Source organism: Cotesia glomerata, linkage group LG6, assembly GCF_020080835.1.
Source record: "Cotesia glomerata isolate CgM1 linkage group LG6, MPM_Cglom_v2.3, whole genome shotgun sequence".
NCBI classification, from domain to species: domain Eukaryota; kingdom Metazoa; phylum Arthropoda; class Insecta; order Hymenoptera; family Braconidae; genus Cotesia; species Cotesia glomerata.
This window is the reverse complement of record NC_058163.1, coordinates 21,804,502-21,820,384: the sequence shown is the minus strand read 5'-3', so window position 1 is coordinate 21,820,384 and position 15,883 is coordinate 21,804,502. Positions and strand designations below refer to the sequence as shown.

Sequence of the window (15,883 nt, the reverse complement as noted above, 5' to 3'; positions counted from 1 at the left end):
ATTATATTCACAACTTTCAGTTTTCTTTTAATTATTAAATATTATTCTATTTATTAAAATTAAAATTTATTGTAAATTATTTTATTTTTTATATTTTATAGTCTTTAATTTAATAAAATATTGAGAGAATAAACTAAAACTTACAACTAATTTAAATTAACACATAAATGTTAATGTAAACTCGCAAGCAAACTATAAAGTATTTACTCTACTTCTTATAAAAGTAAATTTTCCAAGTTTCTCATTTATTTATTATTTTTATTAAATAAAAATGACTATAAATTAATGAAAAGTGTAAATAAAATAATTCCCAGGCTTTTTATCTAAACTCGATAAATATTAAATTAATCATTACTTAAAAAAGTTAAAATGTATAACACAATTTTATACCGTGGGTTTGTACTTGTGTTTAGTGTTATTTTCACTCTTCACTGTCATCACAAGCTATAAATTACGCGCGCAAACAATTAAAATACACAATCGCAGTACGGCTAAGAAAATTCATACATTTTAAAGAATTAAATGTGAAATAAATAATTGATTTAAGTTTTATAGGAATTTAATTATTGTATTTATTTTTTATGACAAAAATTTTCCTATTTTATGACTTAGCTCGTCGAGTTGTAGTAAAAAAATTTTTAATTTCATACTTTTTTTCTCAATAACTTTTGAATGTAATAACTTATTCAATTTTTTTGTAAAATAAATATGGAAGCTTATAAAATAAACTTTAATTTTAATATTTTTAAAAAATTTCAGATAAAAATTTCGTATAGTTTTAATGAAATCTTACTATTGTAGTCAAAAAAATTTTACTACTGATAAAAAAAATTAATTTGAATCAAGAAAAATATTTTTCAATTAAGAAAATAATTAAAAAAAAAAATAAAATAATTTTATAATCAAGTAGAAAAATTTTTAAATGAAAAAATAATTGTTACGTTGAAATTTTACTTGATTAAAAGTTAAAACGTTTAATAATTTTGAAGCAAGTAGAAAAATTTTTAAATTAAAAAAATTATTGTTACATTTAAATAAAAATTTTAATTTCATAGAAATTCAATCATTTTATTTGTTTTTACGACGGAATTTTTGAAAAATTTTGCTATTTTATGACTTAGCTCGTCAAGAGTAAAAAAAAATTTTTAACTTTATATTTTTTTTCAAAATAACTTTTGAAAGTAATAAAAGTTTTAATTTCTGTAAAATATATGGAAGCTTATTAAATAAGCTATAATTTTTATATTTTAAAAAATTTTTCGGATTAAAATTTTGTATATTTTTAATGAAATTTTACTGTTGCAGACAAAAAAATTTTACTACTAATAAAAAATTTAATTTTTATAAAAAAAAATATTTTCCAATTAAGAAAATAATTAAAAAAAAAATAAAATAATTTTATAATCAAGTAGAAAAATTTTTAAATGAAAAAATAATTGTTACATTGAAATTTTACTTGATTAAAAATTATAAAATTCTTCAAAATTATTTTCTTGGTCCAAAAATATTTCTTTTTAACTAAAGTTAATTTTTATTCTGTTTTTTAATTTCACTAAACTAGAATTTTGGAGATAATAATCTCAGAATTTGAGATTTATCTAGATTGATAGATATAATAAATTGCAAATGACATTTGGATATGAGAAACGACGTCGATGCACCAGCTTCTTATTATCCTGAGTATAATACGGGCTGTTAAATAAAAGTAAAAGCAGTTGAGCATAATAACATGGAGGAATAAAAGTCGACGTGAGTCACGGGACAAGACAAGCGTGTAATGCGTTATATTAGCTTTTTTTCTGGCGATCGCCACAGCCTACAATATTTATATGGCTCCGCGTACAAAGAAACAGTTAACTGGACATAACTGGATTTATCCAAGTTTCTAGACAATACAATATAATATATAATTTATAATATATGGTACTATGATCTGAGAAATCCTTAGGGAGAAGGGAATTGTTTTGCTGACAGCACTTTGTCTAATTGTCGCCAATAAACGGCACGTGCTACTCCATTTGCCCTGCACAACAATTAAATTTAAAATTTCCAGTCACGAGTGTATGACGTACTTGCTCATTCATTTTGTACCCATTCTTTATTATAATTTTTTTTTTTTTTATTATTTTTCTGATTAACATTTTTTTTATGTGCATTTTTGCCCAGTAGTTCAAATTTTTAATTTTCAAAACAAAAATTTTCACTTTAAGAAAAAATTTAATAATTTATATCTGGGGGTTTTTTTAAATTAAAAATTAAAAATTATTGCAAACTAATTTTGACATGAAAAATTGAGTAATTTGAAGGTAATGTTAAAAAATCCCCGAATAAATTACCTAAAAAAATATTTTGTAAAAGTTGGGATTTTACTGGACTAAAAATTACACAACCAAATTTAATAACCGGTTTTTTAAGTTCAAAATATAAAATCTCCAGATAAGAGACAAATTAATAAATAAAAGGATATGTAATATTAAATATTAAAAACAAGTTAATCGAAATATCCCTGAAAAATTGCCAGTTGAGTAGCTATTTTGATGCGTAAATAATTGTCGCTTAAGGTTGACACTTTAACGCAGTTGTCAGTCACTAAGATTGATTTAGTGTTCTTTTAATCAATTGAAAAATAAAGCTCATTAATATACAGAAAATATGCTGGAATTTTTTTTCCTAAAAAATTTTTAAATCTTTAAATTTTCTACTAATATTTAAAAAATTTTTTTAGAACTTATAACTTTTTAGAATTTTTTATTAATGTTGAAAAAATTTAGCTTAATTTTGAATTTTCTATTAATATTAAAAATTTTTGTGTTGAATAATTAAGATTTTTATGTGTAAATTTGACATTTATTCTATTAAATCAACACAAAAAAGTGTTAAATATGTAGCATAAAGATTTTTAACACAAAATTTTTTGACGCAATAACGCAAAATTTTTTACTTTGCAGAAAATATGTTAAATTTTTTTTTTTTTAATTTTTGAATTTTCTATTATTTAAAAAATTTTTTTAGATTTTATAATTTTTTTAAATTTTTTATTAATGTTAAAAAAATTTAGCTTAATTTTAAAATTTTTTATCAATATTAAAAAAATTTTATAGTTTTTTTTAAATACTAAAAAATGATTCAAAAATGAAAAATTTAATTAGTAGAGAAGAAAATATCAGTTTCTGTATACAAATCCTTGGGTAGGTGTATTGCGTGATACGCGGTGCTTTACGATTTGTTTGACCGTGACGATGCAAAAGGCTCATACCTTCGCAATCTGACACCGTGAGTGACAATCTTGAGTAATAAGAGCACGATAACGCAGCCGCGTATAAGACTGCTGGTATAAGCCATAAGCAAAGAATAGTTAGTTATATATTAATGTGTAGTGCAAATATTATTGCAACAATAATTACAACTACAATTGTAATTATGGCTCGATATTAGTTTTTCAGTGCGATGACTAAAAATAATTGTTGGACTATTCTCGATTGTTACTTTTGTTTCCACCTAATATAACTCACGAGTCTTCAGTTGTCAATCGTATTGGATTTTTGCCAGCGCTGGTCTTTGAATAAATAACCTGCTGAATAAAAATAATTACCTTCACTTAGAGATATATCATTGAGTAAATTATAATAATTTAAAAAATGTTCTTGAACACTTCTTATATTATTTTTAAATCCACGATATCTTTTTAAAAAATTTATATATTGACTCAATTCTTTTTTTATAAGCTTCATATTTCATTAAAGAATAATTCTACCAAAAATCATAAATTAAATCCTCGCCGTTGTTTTATAATCACCAAAATTCAGTTAAAACCGGGACGATCAGCTGTTAAGCCGCGGCCATGTTAGTTCGCTTAGTGACGTCTAGCGGCGCCACTTTATTCAAACTAATCGACCTGCGAAAAAAATTTAAAGCTTTAAAAATGTTTCTTGTTTTTTAAAATTTATTGAACAGTAAAAAAATGTCACAATAATTAATTTAAAAAAATTTTTATTAATTAAAATAATTTATTTCACCGCCGACTTATTTTTTAATTAAAAGAAGAAAGCTAAAAAAAATTTAATTAAATGAAATGATTAATTCGAACTAATTTTCCTTGTTTACATTATCGATGCAGCGCCTACAAATTGTTTGTCGTCACGAATAGACGCAACGTGAATGACTGTATCGCCCTCCGAACTCTTTTAATAGCCCACGAAAGAACAGTAAACATAAACAAAATTTAATCTCTCATTAATTCATTTGATACTGCCCACATACCCGGCAATCGATACACCTATAAATATCTTCTTTATATCTTCCTTCTCTTCTACACAATATAAGATTGCAGAGTTGTTATAACGTTATAACTAAAACTCTCGTGGTTGATGGTAGATTGCAGAATAAAGTAAAAAAGTCAATCTAAAATTAACCGAAGTCTCTAGAAAAAAATAACAACGAGTATGTAATTAAGCCGACAATGACGTGAGGGCTTACAAGAATAATAATAAAAAAAAACCTTGTCATTGTGATACATGGCATCAAGACAGGCTAGGTAATATATTGTATTGTTAAACTGACGTCGCGACCACATCAATTATCAAATGTAATACAAGTTAGATAATTTTCTCGTCATCGGAGTTACTTTCACTTTCTTTTATTCGAAAATCAAATTACAAGTAAACAAATAAATACATTTGTATGAAAATTTTATATCCTGATTTAATAGGGGGTAAAAATTTTTAAGACACTTTTTTTTTCACCATATACAAATTTTTACAAGGGATCAATCGAATTTTGTATGGATGGAAATTGATGAATTTTTTTTAACAAAAAATTGTTTTTGGGCTTTAGAGTCAAATTTTGAAAAAAGGAAGGGAGATAGAGAAAAATTTATAAAGATCTGTTTGGTAGGAAATATTAATTTTCTACAAGAAAGGTCTCTTATTATTTTATTGTATCTCCGATATTTTATCCAGAATCTGATCTGCGAACTTTTGAGAACTACACAGAAAAAAAGGCTCACTTGAGCCAAGAAAATATTTTTCTTCCTAATTATTTTCTTGAGCGGAAAAAAAATTTTTTTTTGACACAAGAAATTTCACTTATTTTAACAAAATTAACTCTCTTGTTTTAAGAAATACATATCTTGATCCAAGAAAATTTATTTAAGTAAAGAAAATCTTGTTGTTTTGAGAAAATTCAGCCTCTTGCTTCAAAAAATTTAGTTCTTGATAGAAGTAAATTTTCTTATCTTGAGAAAATTTCTCTTTTGCTCCAAAAAATTAAATATAAAGATAGAAGTAAATTTTCATTAATATTTTTATTGATTAACATGTCAAATGGGAAGATCAAATAATATTGAGTCATTTTTTTTCATTCAATATGTATAATTGCACGCTAAAATAATATAAAATGGGTATCAAATATTCAAGAGAAAAATTTTCTCAATGGGAGAAAATTTTTTTCTCAGCTGAAGTAGGTGGCGCTGCTTCCCTAAAGTATCTAAAAATCTTGATCAAATATAATAATTTATTGTATCAAGTATTTATGATAATTTGAATTAAGAAAAAATTACTTTCACCAAGAATAGAATTTCAAGAAAAATTTTTACTTTAGCCAACACAACTTCGGTCTTCCTTTAGGCACTCGAAAAATTTCTTGAGCCACGAATTTTGTTCTCCAGTCAATAAATTCTTCTTTCTGTGTGGAAATTGATGAGTTTTTTAGATATAAAATTGTTTTTGAATTTTAGAGTCAAATTTTAAGAAAAGGAAGGGAGATAGAGGAAAATTAATGAAGATTTTTTTGGTAGGAAATTTAACTTTCTACAAGAAAGGTCTCTTATCATTTTATCGTAAGGTAAAAGCCCCAATTATTGACGGGGGTCTAAATATTGGCACCCTAAATTATTTTTAAATATATTAAATTATCTGTAATAAGAATAACGATCAAATAAATTTTTATTAAATTCTGATTAATTAAAAAATTGAAAAAAAATCACATTCAGTTCAAAATATTAAATATTAATTATTAAAAAAAAATAAAGTTAGCACCAGTTCATCAAACCAGCTTACGAGCGTCTATTTTCTTAACAACTTTGGTTAGAAAAGCATTTTTTTTAACTGCCAAGTTTAAATTAATTTTTTCATGTAATTATATGATCTATTTTTTTTTTAATTAACAATATATGAAATATTTATAAAATTAAATAATCGAAATTAATTGTATGCTTTATGATATTTAAATAATGGGAGTCAATAACTAGTTCATAATTTTTATGGCGAATCCCATATTGACAGCCAGTCTAAAATACGTTATATACGCGATTATATTCAAGGCTTTTAACTGTCAAATAACTCGGCGTGTTTTAGTGTTAAATAAGTTTTTAAATAAATTGTTATATTTTTCATAATAATTATTCATTCATAGAAATTATTATTAATTAACTTTAATAATATTGATTACTTTATATCAAGTTTTTGATAAATAACAATATAACCAAATGATTTGACGCATGTACAGTAGGGGCGTCAATAATTGGGGTTACGGTACGTCAATAATTAGATCAATCAGTTTTTTAACCCGTCAATAATTGGTGTATCCAGATCATATATTTAATTATTTAAAATTAATTAGTAAATATCACTGATTATCATTTTAAAAAAAGAAATTGATTAGTTAAAACATTACTGAAGACATTACCACAAACAAAATTCATCGATATTTATATTTGATTGCTTAAAAAAAATGAAATCATAGCTTTGTCTCTTATAGCGTCAATAATTGGGGCTTTTACCTTATCTCCGATATTTTATCAGAATCTAAGTTGCGAACTTTTGAGAACTATGGATAACTTCTATGACTACTTTTTGAACTTAGAATTAGAATTTCGGGAAAAGTAAGAGAGATACACTGATAAAAAAATTGACTTGACTCAAGAGCCAAACTCTTGAACCAAGTATTCCATTTTGAAGAAAATGATTTTCTTGAGTCAAGAGAATAAATTCTTGAGCTAAGAAATTATTCTTGGTCTAAGAAAATTTTCTTGAGTCAAGAATTTATTCTCTTGACTCAAGAAAATCATTTTCTTCAAAATGGATTTCTTGGTTCAAGAGTTTGGCTCTTGAGTCAAGTTAATTTTTTTATCAGTGTAGGAAAAAATTGACAAGTATCTATTTGTAGAGAATGAAATTCTCTACAAAAAAAGCATCTTATCATTTTTCCATATCTCCAATATTAAGCCCACAAATCCTTTGAAAAAATTCAAAAAACCCACTCGGTATCTCAAGGCCCAAAACTTGAAGGGTCAACGCTCAAAACAGTAATTAAATTCTGACCTTGAGCGTTTGAGTGTACAAGGAAATGAATAAGCAGCTCTTAAGATACACAAGTATAGAGAAATGAGAAAACCTTCTCTCAGAAACCGGAACCACAAGGTCCTTACCCGGTTGACCCTGGGTGCGAGGGTTACTCTGCTCTCGGTACAGGTGATAGTACTTACCACCTACCAGTCAGTACTGCCTTTGTACACGTTAATTACAACGAGAGCAAGAGAGACCGGGCTCAGTTGACCGGACACCAGAGATCGGAGTTTCAGTTTGCAATTGGCCAGCATCCAGCTCAGGAGTGCGGCAGAATTGCTCTCGATTTGAGTTTAAATTACTCAAATTTACAAAATTAAATTATACTAAGTAATTATTTGTTTGCATTAAACAAACAGTGATTCAGTTTATTAAAAGTGTTCGATAAAGAGTCGTCTAGACTCTTCCGTCATCGACTGCACATATTTCTCTGGTTCCAGTTTCTCCTACTCTTAATGTAATTTTTTTTTTGTTTGAAAAAAATTTTTTTTTAAGAAAATAAATATTATTTTGTGGATATTACCGATTATTTAAAAAAAAAAAAAATAATAATAATAAAACAATAAAAAATTAATAATAATAATAATAATAATAAAAATTACAAATTAATAACAAAAAAAAAAAAAAATAATAACAGAATTAAAAATTAATAATAAAAGCACAAAATTACAAATTATTAACAAAAAAAAAAAATAATAATAATAATAAAATTAAAAATTAATAATAAAAATACAAAATTACAAATTAATAACAAAAAAAAAAAATAATAAAAATAATAACAGAATTAAAAATTAATAATAAAAATACAAAATTACAAATTAATAACAAAAAATAATAATAAAAACAGAATTAAAAATTAATAATAAAAGCACAAAATTAAAAATTAATAACAAAAAAAAAATAATAAAAATAATAATAATAATAATAATAACAAAATTAATAATAAAAATTACAAATTAATAACAAAAATAATAACAGAATTAAAAATTAATAAAAACACAAAATTACAAATTATTAACAAAAATAATAATAATAATAATAACAAAATTAAAATTAATAATAAAAATACAAAATTACAAATTAATAACAAAAATAATAATAATAACAGAATTACAAATTATTAAAAAATAATAATAATAATAATAATAATAATAATAATCGGTATTGCCATTTTAAAGAAGAAGAAATAATAAAAGAGGGGATATATTATAAATCTGGTGAGAGAAAAGTCGCGGTTTTTTAAAAATAATAGTAACCGCGTAACTTATCGTCAGAGATTATTCTCATCATAATTTACCAGTTACCTGGATAATATATATTCAAATATATATATGCAATTAAATTGCAAGTAGTGTTGTTGTATTGTGGAGTAGACAGAGAGTATAACCGACACGAGTCAATACTAATATAATACCGTACATTCGTTACTTATATTACTACCAATCGCGGTACTCGCGGGTTTAAAACTCTAGTGTACCAGCAACACACATTACCACGAACCACGACACTACCGATCCGAAGAACTAAACGGTCTACACTCGTGTCAGTTGTCTCCGAACCCTCGAGTTGTTCGGACGTTTAAAACGCATTTTTTACACCGCAACAACAATAATAAAATTAATATTAATATTATTAATATAAACGAACACTTATCTAAAAAACAAATTGAAGAAACAGAGATAACGTGAAATAAATTGTTATCGGTAAATTATTTTTAACTGGTATTTAAATCCAAATATTTTCTTTATTTAATTATTATTATTTTTTGTTTTATTGCTCTGAGTCATTAGCAATCAAACCGTGCGGGAGGTGATTTTTTTTTCAGTTCTCATTTTTTCAACCAGTTCCAGTGCTTTTTAAAATCCGTAAAAACGTAAGTTTTTTTTTTTTTACTTTTATACTTATTTTTGTAAGTAAATTGGTTTAATTTTTGGAGTTTTTTTTATCTTTGATCATTCAGGAGTGAAAATTGGGCTGATTACTTTTAAAAAACTCCTTGGAGTGTTAAAATATAAGTGAAAATTGGGGATAGTGGTTATTTTTAATTTTTGTTCTTAAAAAATTGGAAAAATTGACAAGTTAATTTATTATTTTATAAAATTTTATATCTAAAAATTTTACAGTGGAAAAAATTGTTTTTTTGGACCAAAAAAAGTTTTCAAATATTTTTTACAAAAAATTATTTATTAAAATTATAATTTACTCTGAAAAATTCGGTCATTTTTTTTTCTTTTTATTTAATTTAAAAATTCAAGTAAAAATTATTCACTTTAGAATTAAAATTTTTAATTAATCTAAAAAAAAATTCAAAATTTAATTAATAAACTAATTTTTTTCATCAAAAAAAAAAAATATAGTAAGGTAAAAGCCCCAATATATGATCATGTACCAGTATATGATCACTCCATGAATATAGATATACAAATACATGGAGTGATCATATACTGGTACGTGATCATCTATTGGGGCTTTTACCTTAAGAAATTATTCACTTATTAAAAAATTTTTGCATAAAAATTTAAATTTACTCCAAAAAAAATTTTTTTTCACCAAAAATTCGAGTAGTAAAATAATTTTTTACCGTAAAATAAAAATAGTAAATAAAAATCTGATTAAAACTGAAGAGTAAGTTTCCGGATTCTTAAATATAAATGCAGAGATTGCTTTCACTCGGATGTCTTGCTATCGATACATAAGTGTGAATTTGCGAAATAACAGGCTGGCGACTTTCTCGGTAATTAAAAACGCCGAGTTTGAGGAGGATAGGTGTCTGGAAGAGGTAAAAAGAAAACAAAGAGATAAATAAATGATTGACATCGGCGCCAATGACGATCGCGAGTCGTTAAGGATTCTTAAGGTGATAATGAGCCGAGCGAGAAGGATATGATACCTGGCAAGGCAAGGGTAGATTGTTGGAGCGTGACGAGCAAGAAGCGCAAGTAGTTCAGGCTATACTTAGACTTAAATAACTAGGTACGCCGTGTTATATAGTGCTGGCTCCTAGCTTAGACTCGTTTTTTATTTTTCTTTTACGTATCAGTTAGGCGTAATCTCGCTCTACTGGAGGAAATGTGTTAATGCTAAACGGTTGCACTATTAAATATTTTTATCTGTTGGTTTAAAAGTGCTGTAAAAAGCCAGGAGTTTTATTTATATTAATATAAGATCGCCGAGAAACATTAAGGTGGCACGCGGGAATTCGAAACCGCGTGTTAACGTTCTTTGACACACTTCCCACTTGGAATGCCGCGATCATTGCCACCTATCTGGCTATTATTTATCTTTTTTTTTTTTAGTTTGTATTCTTTAAGAGTTTTTACGTTCTTTTTTGGTGGAAAATTTTTTTTTTTTATTTTAAAAATTATTTTTTTTCTATAAAATTATGAAATTATTACAGTTTGGTGTTGGAAAAAATTTTTAATTATAGAAATTAAAAAAAAAGTCAATGAATTTTTTTATAAAATAAATCTTTAAATAACATTTAAATTAATTTTTCTGGAGGAAAATTTTAATTCTAAAAAATTTTTAAATAAAATTACTTAATTAAAAAAAACTAGCAACCTTGCAGTAACTATGTGACTGCCGTGACTTGTGAACTATAAATAAGTAAAATTTTACATTATTAAAAAATGAATTCTGTTAAATTTCACTGTACTTTTTTAACTATTGATGTTTTTAAAGATACAAACTCATCCTAATGTTACACTCCTCAAGAGCTTTCATTTGAGTACCCACATGCATTTTTGATATATTTTTCTTATATACATATATATAATATTTATAAATATATGAAAAATATATCAAAAATGCATGTGGGTACTCAAATGAAAGGTCTCGATGAGTGTAATGTCAGGATGAGCTTATATCTTTAAAAATGTCAGTAGTTGACAAGATACAAGGTCTTTTATTAAATATTGATATTTATTTTTCAATATAGATATATATAATATATATTTTAAAGATATAAGCTCATTTCGACGTTACACTCATCAAGAGCTTTCATTTGAGTACCCACATGCATTTTTCATATATATAATATATGTAAATATATGAAAAATTGATGTGGGTACTCAAATGAAAGATCTCGTTGAGTGTAATGTCAGGATGAGCTTATATCTTTAAAAATGTCAGTAGTTGACAAGATACAAGGTCATTTCTTAATTATTGATATTTATTTTTCATGTACACATATATATAAAAAATATATATTTTAAAGATATAAGCTCATTCCGATGTTACACTCATTAAGAGCTTTCATTTGAGTACCCATATCCATTTTTGATATATTTTTCATATATACATATGTATAATATATATAAATATATGAAAAATTGATGTGGGTACTCAAATGAAAGGTCTTGATGAGTGTAATGTCAGGATGAGCTTATATTTTTAAAAATTTCAGTAGTTGACAAGATACAAGGTCATTTCTTAATTATGTATCCAGAGATAGAGCATTTTCGAATGCAGCCTAAATACTTATCATCATAAATTTATTATTGGTGAAAATGATATGAAACCATGAAAAGGCACAACTCCAGGTCAAGACTTTTCCAACAATACCAAATTTAACCATAAAAAATTGAAAAAAGTATTTTTTATAAATTTTGGTTTAAAAATTTTTTTTTCAATAAACAAAATAAATTTATTTAAAGAAACATTTTAACTCATTAAAATTGATGATTATGTACATAAAAAAAAAATGAGGAACAAAGACGAAAAATCTTGAAAAAGAAATAAATTAATAAAATAATATAATTAAATCAGTAGAAAAAAAAACTAGTGAAACGTGGCGACCGCCGCGACGGTACGGCGTCGATCCGACGTTTAGTTGTGTAGCTCAGGTTCACTTCCACGATCCTTTCAAGACTTTCTAAAGCTGGAGAGACTGATATATACAGCAAAGATATATCCACAATGTATTTATAAAATGTAAATGTACATATACATCAGTAATATATAATATGCGTATTCTCGTGCCATAAGTATGTGCATGTACTTCGCATAACCGAGGCGTTTAACAAATACGAATGACTCGCGGTACAAGTTGACCAAGCCAGCTCCTGAATATTAAACATTAAAGCTTAATACTGAGCTCGAGTCTAGCCACCAGCCATTTACTTACTAACTAACTACTTCAGGATAAGGCAACTGATAAGAATAAGAATAAGAATACCACTACGAAAGAATTATTCCAGAACGTGGCATTCGATTTCTACCGATGATTAAATGAAAATAAAATTATAGTGCTGGTTAGGAGATTCGACGAATCAGTAGAATAACATCAGATTGTTTTTCAAATGAATTTTTATTATTTTTATTCATTTATTTATTTTTTTGCGGTTAATTGAGCTCGTTATTTTTCTACTCCATCGAGAAACTAACCAGCTAGAAATAAACACTCTGCGCTTACAATACGTCACGGTACCAGTCGCAAGGCATTTCAATCAAATTATCTTACTTAATAATTAGTTTGTTATTATTATTATTATATTCAAAAAAATTATTAGTAGTAAGTAAGAAACTAATTTATTTATCCAAGTTTTGAATTTTTAAACTCCAATTTAAAATTTTGAGTCAAATATTGAAAATATGAAAATATTATAGCAGACCTTTTTTTTATAAAAAATTTAATTTCTTAGAAAAAAGATCCTTATAAATTTTGCCTTATCTCGCTTCTTTTCTCCAAAATTTGAATTTTAAGTCCAAAAATCAAGCTAAAAAACTTATCCATAGTTTTCAAAAGTTTAAAGTACTTATTGTGGTTAAAATATTGAAGATAAAAAAAATGACCTTTTTCATAGAAAATTTAATTCCCTATAGAGAAAAAAAGGTTCACTTGAGCCAAGAAAATATTTTTCTTCCTAATTATTTTCTTGAGCAAAAAAAAAATTTTTTTTTTTGACACAAGAAATTTCACTTATTCCAACAAAATTAATCTTCTTGCTTTAAGAAATAGGTATCTTGATCCAAGAAAATTTATTTAAGTCAAGAAAATCTTGTTGTTTTGAGAAAATTCAGCCTCTTGCTCCAAAAAATTTAGTTCTTGATAGAAGTAAATTTTCTTGTCTTGAGAAAATTCTCTTGCTCCAAAAAATTAAATATAAAGATAGAAGTAAATTTTCATTAAGATTTTTATTGACTAACATGTCAAATGGGAAGATCAAATAATATTTCATCATTTTTTTTCATTCAATATGTATAATTGCACGCTAAAATAATATAAAATGGGTATCAAATATTCAAGAGAAAAATTTTCTCAAGGTGAGAAAATTTTTTTCTCAGCTGAAGTAGGTGGCGCTGCTTCCCTAAAGTATCTAAAAATCTTGATCAAATATAAAAATTTATTGTAAGGTAAAAGCCCCAATAGATTATCATGTACCAGTATATGATCACTCCATGTATTTGCATACCTATATTTGTGAATATAGATATAAAAATACATGGAGTGAATTAAGAAAAAATTACTTCTACCAAGAATAGAATTTCAAGAAAAATTTTTACTTCGGCCAACACAACTTCGGTCTTCCTTCAGGCACCTGAAAATTTTCTTGAGCCAAGAACTTTGTTTTCCAGTCAAGAAATTTTTCTTTCTGTGTACTAAAAAGGCCCTTATCAATTTTATCCTATCTTTGATCCTTCAGTCAGAATTTTAAAAATAAACTTTAATTTCGTAAGCTTTTAAATTTATTATTATTTTGATTTGATTGTAATTATTAGTAGACAATAGAAATAATAACTGAGATTATTGCTCCGTAATAAGTAATTAGAATGGGGGTTGACTCACATTTAGTTGACTGTCACTTTGTACCTGAACATTTGTCTTTACACGGCGACTATTTTATTTCTTCGCTCGGTGTTGAGCTTATTTGATAATATTTGTTTAAACATTTATTAACATGTGTAATAGTAATCATAATAAATAATATACAATACGTATATGTATATGTATATATATATATATATTTGTGTGTGTAGATTTAAGAGAATTCGTTGACGTGGCAAAATGTATGGAGTGAAAGAGTTAGTAATATAAAAGTAATATAACAGTCATGTACGCACGTACACGTGTACAAAGAGTGCGAGTAGCATAATTTTAAATCTAAATGTTCAGTTTATGATTTTTATTTTTCATCTCTCTTTCACTGGTCAGTAAATTACTTTTCATTGACAAATTTTATTTTTCTTTATTTTACGACAGAAATTTAGAATTTTTCAGCAAAGAAGAGAATTTTTTCGATTTAATATTAAAGAAAACAATTTGAATTTTTTTAAAAGTTGTTTGTGTAAATTAATTAATAATTAGTAATTATTGTTATTTATTTATAAATAATTATTTATGGACTCAAGGCAATTGATACGAATATTTATCCTGTGACCTTTGAATATGGTGATTATTTGCATAAGAATGCAATGAGCAATGACACTGTTACCGCTATATAATTTTAATTAAAGCGTACGGGTGATTAAGACCGATGTTACAAAAAAATATAGTTGGATATTTAAACAGTTTTTTGTAATGTTATAAGTAATTAGATTTGCGGTTACTTGCAGATTTTTCAACAGAAGAAATATCAACGAATTTTGATAGGTAATTTATAAGCCAGATCAAGTATTACGGTTGTGATAAATAATTATTATTTATACTCGCTTAGAATCAGTGGAATTTAATAAAAGTCGCTGTTAAATTCAACCTCATTAAATAATGTGAAACGCATTAATAATAAATACAGACCGATATCTTAAACGCAATCCACAAACTTGCAGCAACTTTAAATAAATTTTCATTCCCGTTTATTAACATCATTAAAATAAATTCAATTAATAAACTAACCCGTACACTTTAATCAGATTTATTTTGCCGCTTAATAAACATTGATTTATTAAATAGGATCCGTTACAATCTGTGTAAATTTACCGAGTGTCAATAGCCTAAATCGACTGTCTGAAATTTTCTTTCTTTAAGGAAGTCCTTTCGCTCCAGTTGAGTCATAACAACTGTAGTGGTAAATTTTCAATAAATTAAAATACAAAACCCATAAAAATTCCTAAAATTAAAAAATAAATAGTATATGAGGCATTAATCGTTGAAATTTTGAAAATTAAAAAAAAAAATAGTTAAATACAAAAATTAATTTGACTGTTGTAAATCAACTGTTAGTAACCTGTCCGTGATTTGGCAACGCTTTATTTCGGTTGTTTACATTTTTATTTGCACAATATAACCTTAACCGTGTTTAACTTTTTGCAGTCAGTGTAAATAAATAAATTAATTAAAAATGTTTAGTCACAAAACCATAACATTCTAATGTCTCATGGCAGGAATGCTAGTATTTTTTAATTATTGTTTTATTTTTCAATTATGAATTATGAAAATTTGTTAACAATAAATTAACTAATAAATATGCATGAAAAACATAAGCGCGTTAAAGTTTAATTTGAATTTATTGAATGGTCTGAAGCTCGCGCGCTACGCAACGTTGCCAAATCTTTTGACTCCATTTTATTATAGGTAACTTGAGAATTTTTCGTGATTTTTA

The 15,883-nt window shown here is 25.6% G+C and overlaps 1 protein-coding gene across 2 annotated transcripts in view; it reads left to right on the top strand.

Moving 5' to 3' along the window:
* LOC123267362 (UNC93-like protein) overlaps positions 1-15,883 on the top strand; it is a 61,067-nt gene that overhangs the window by 1,754 nt on the left and 43,430 nt on the right. Inside the window, exon 1 of one of the 2 annotated variants that reach the window (XM_044731939.1) lies at positions 8,880-9,216. The exons of the other annotated variant lie outside the window; for it this stretch is intronic. The gene's annotated coding sequence lies outside the window, so the exon portion shown is untranslated. Of the gene's footprint in view, positions 1-8,879; positions 9,217-15,883 lie in introns of those variants that run through there. 2 annotated transcript variants of the gene reach the window in all.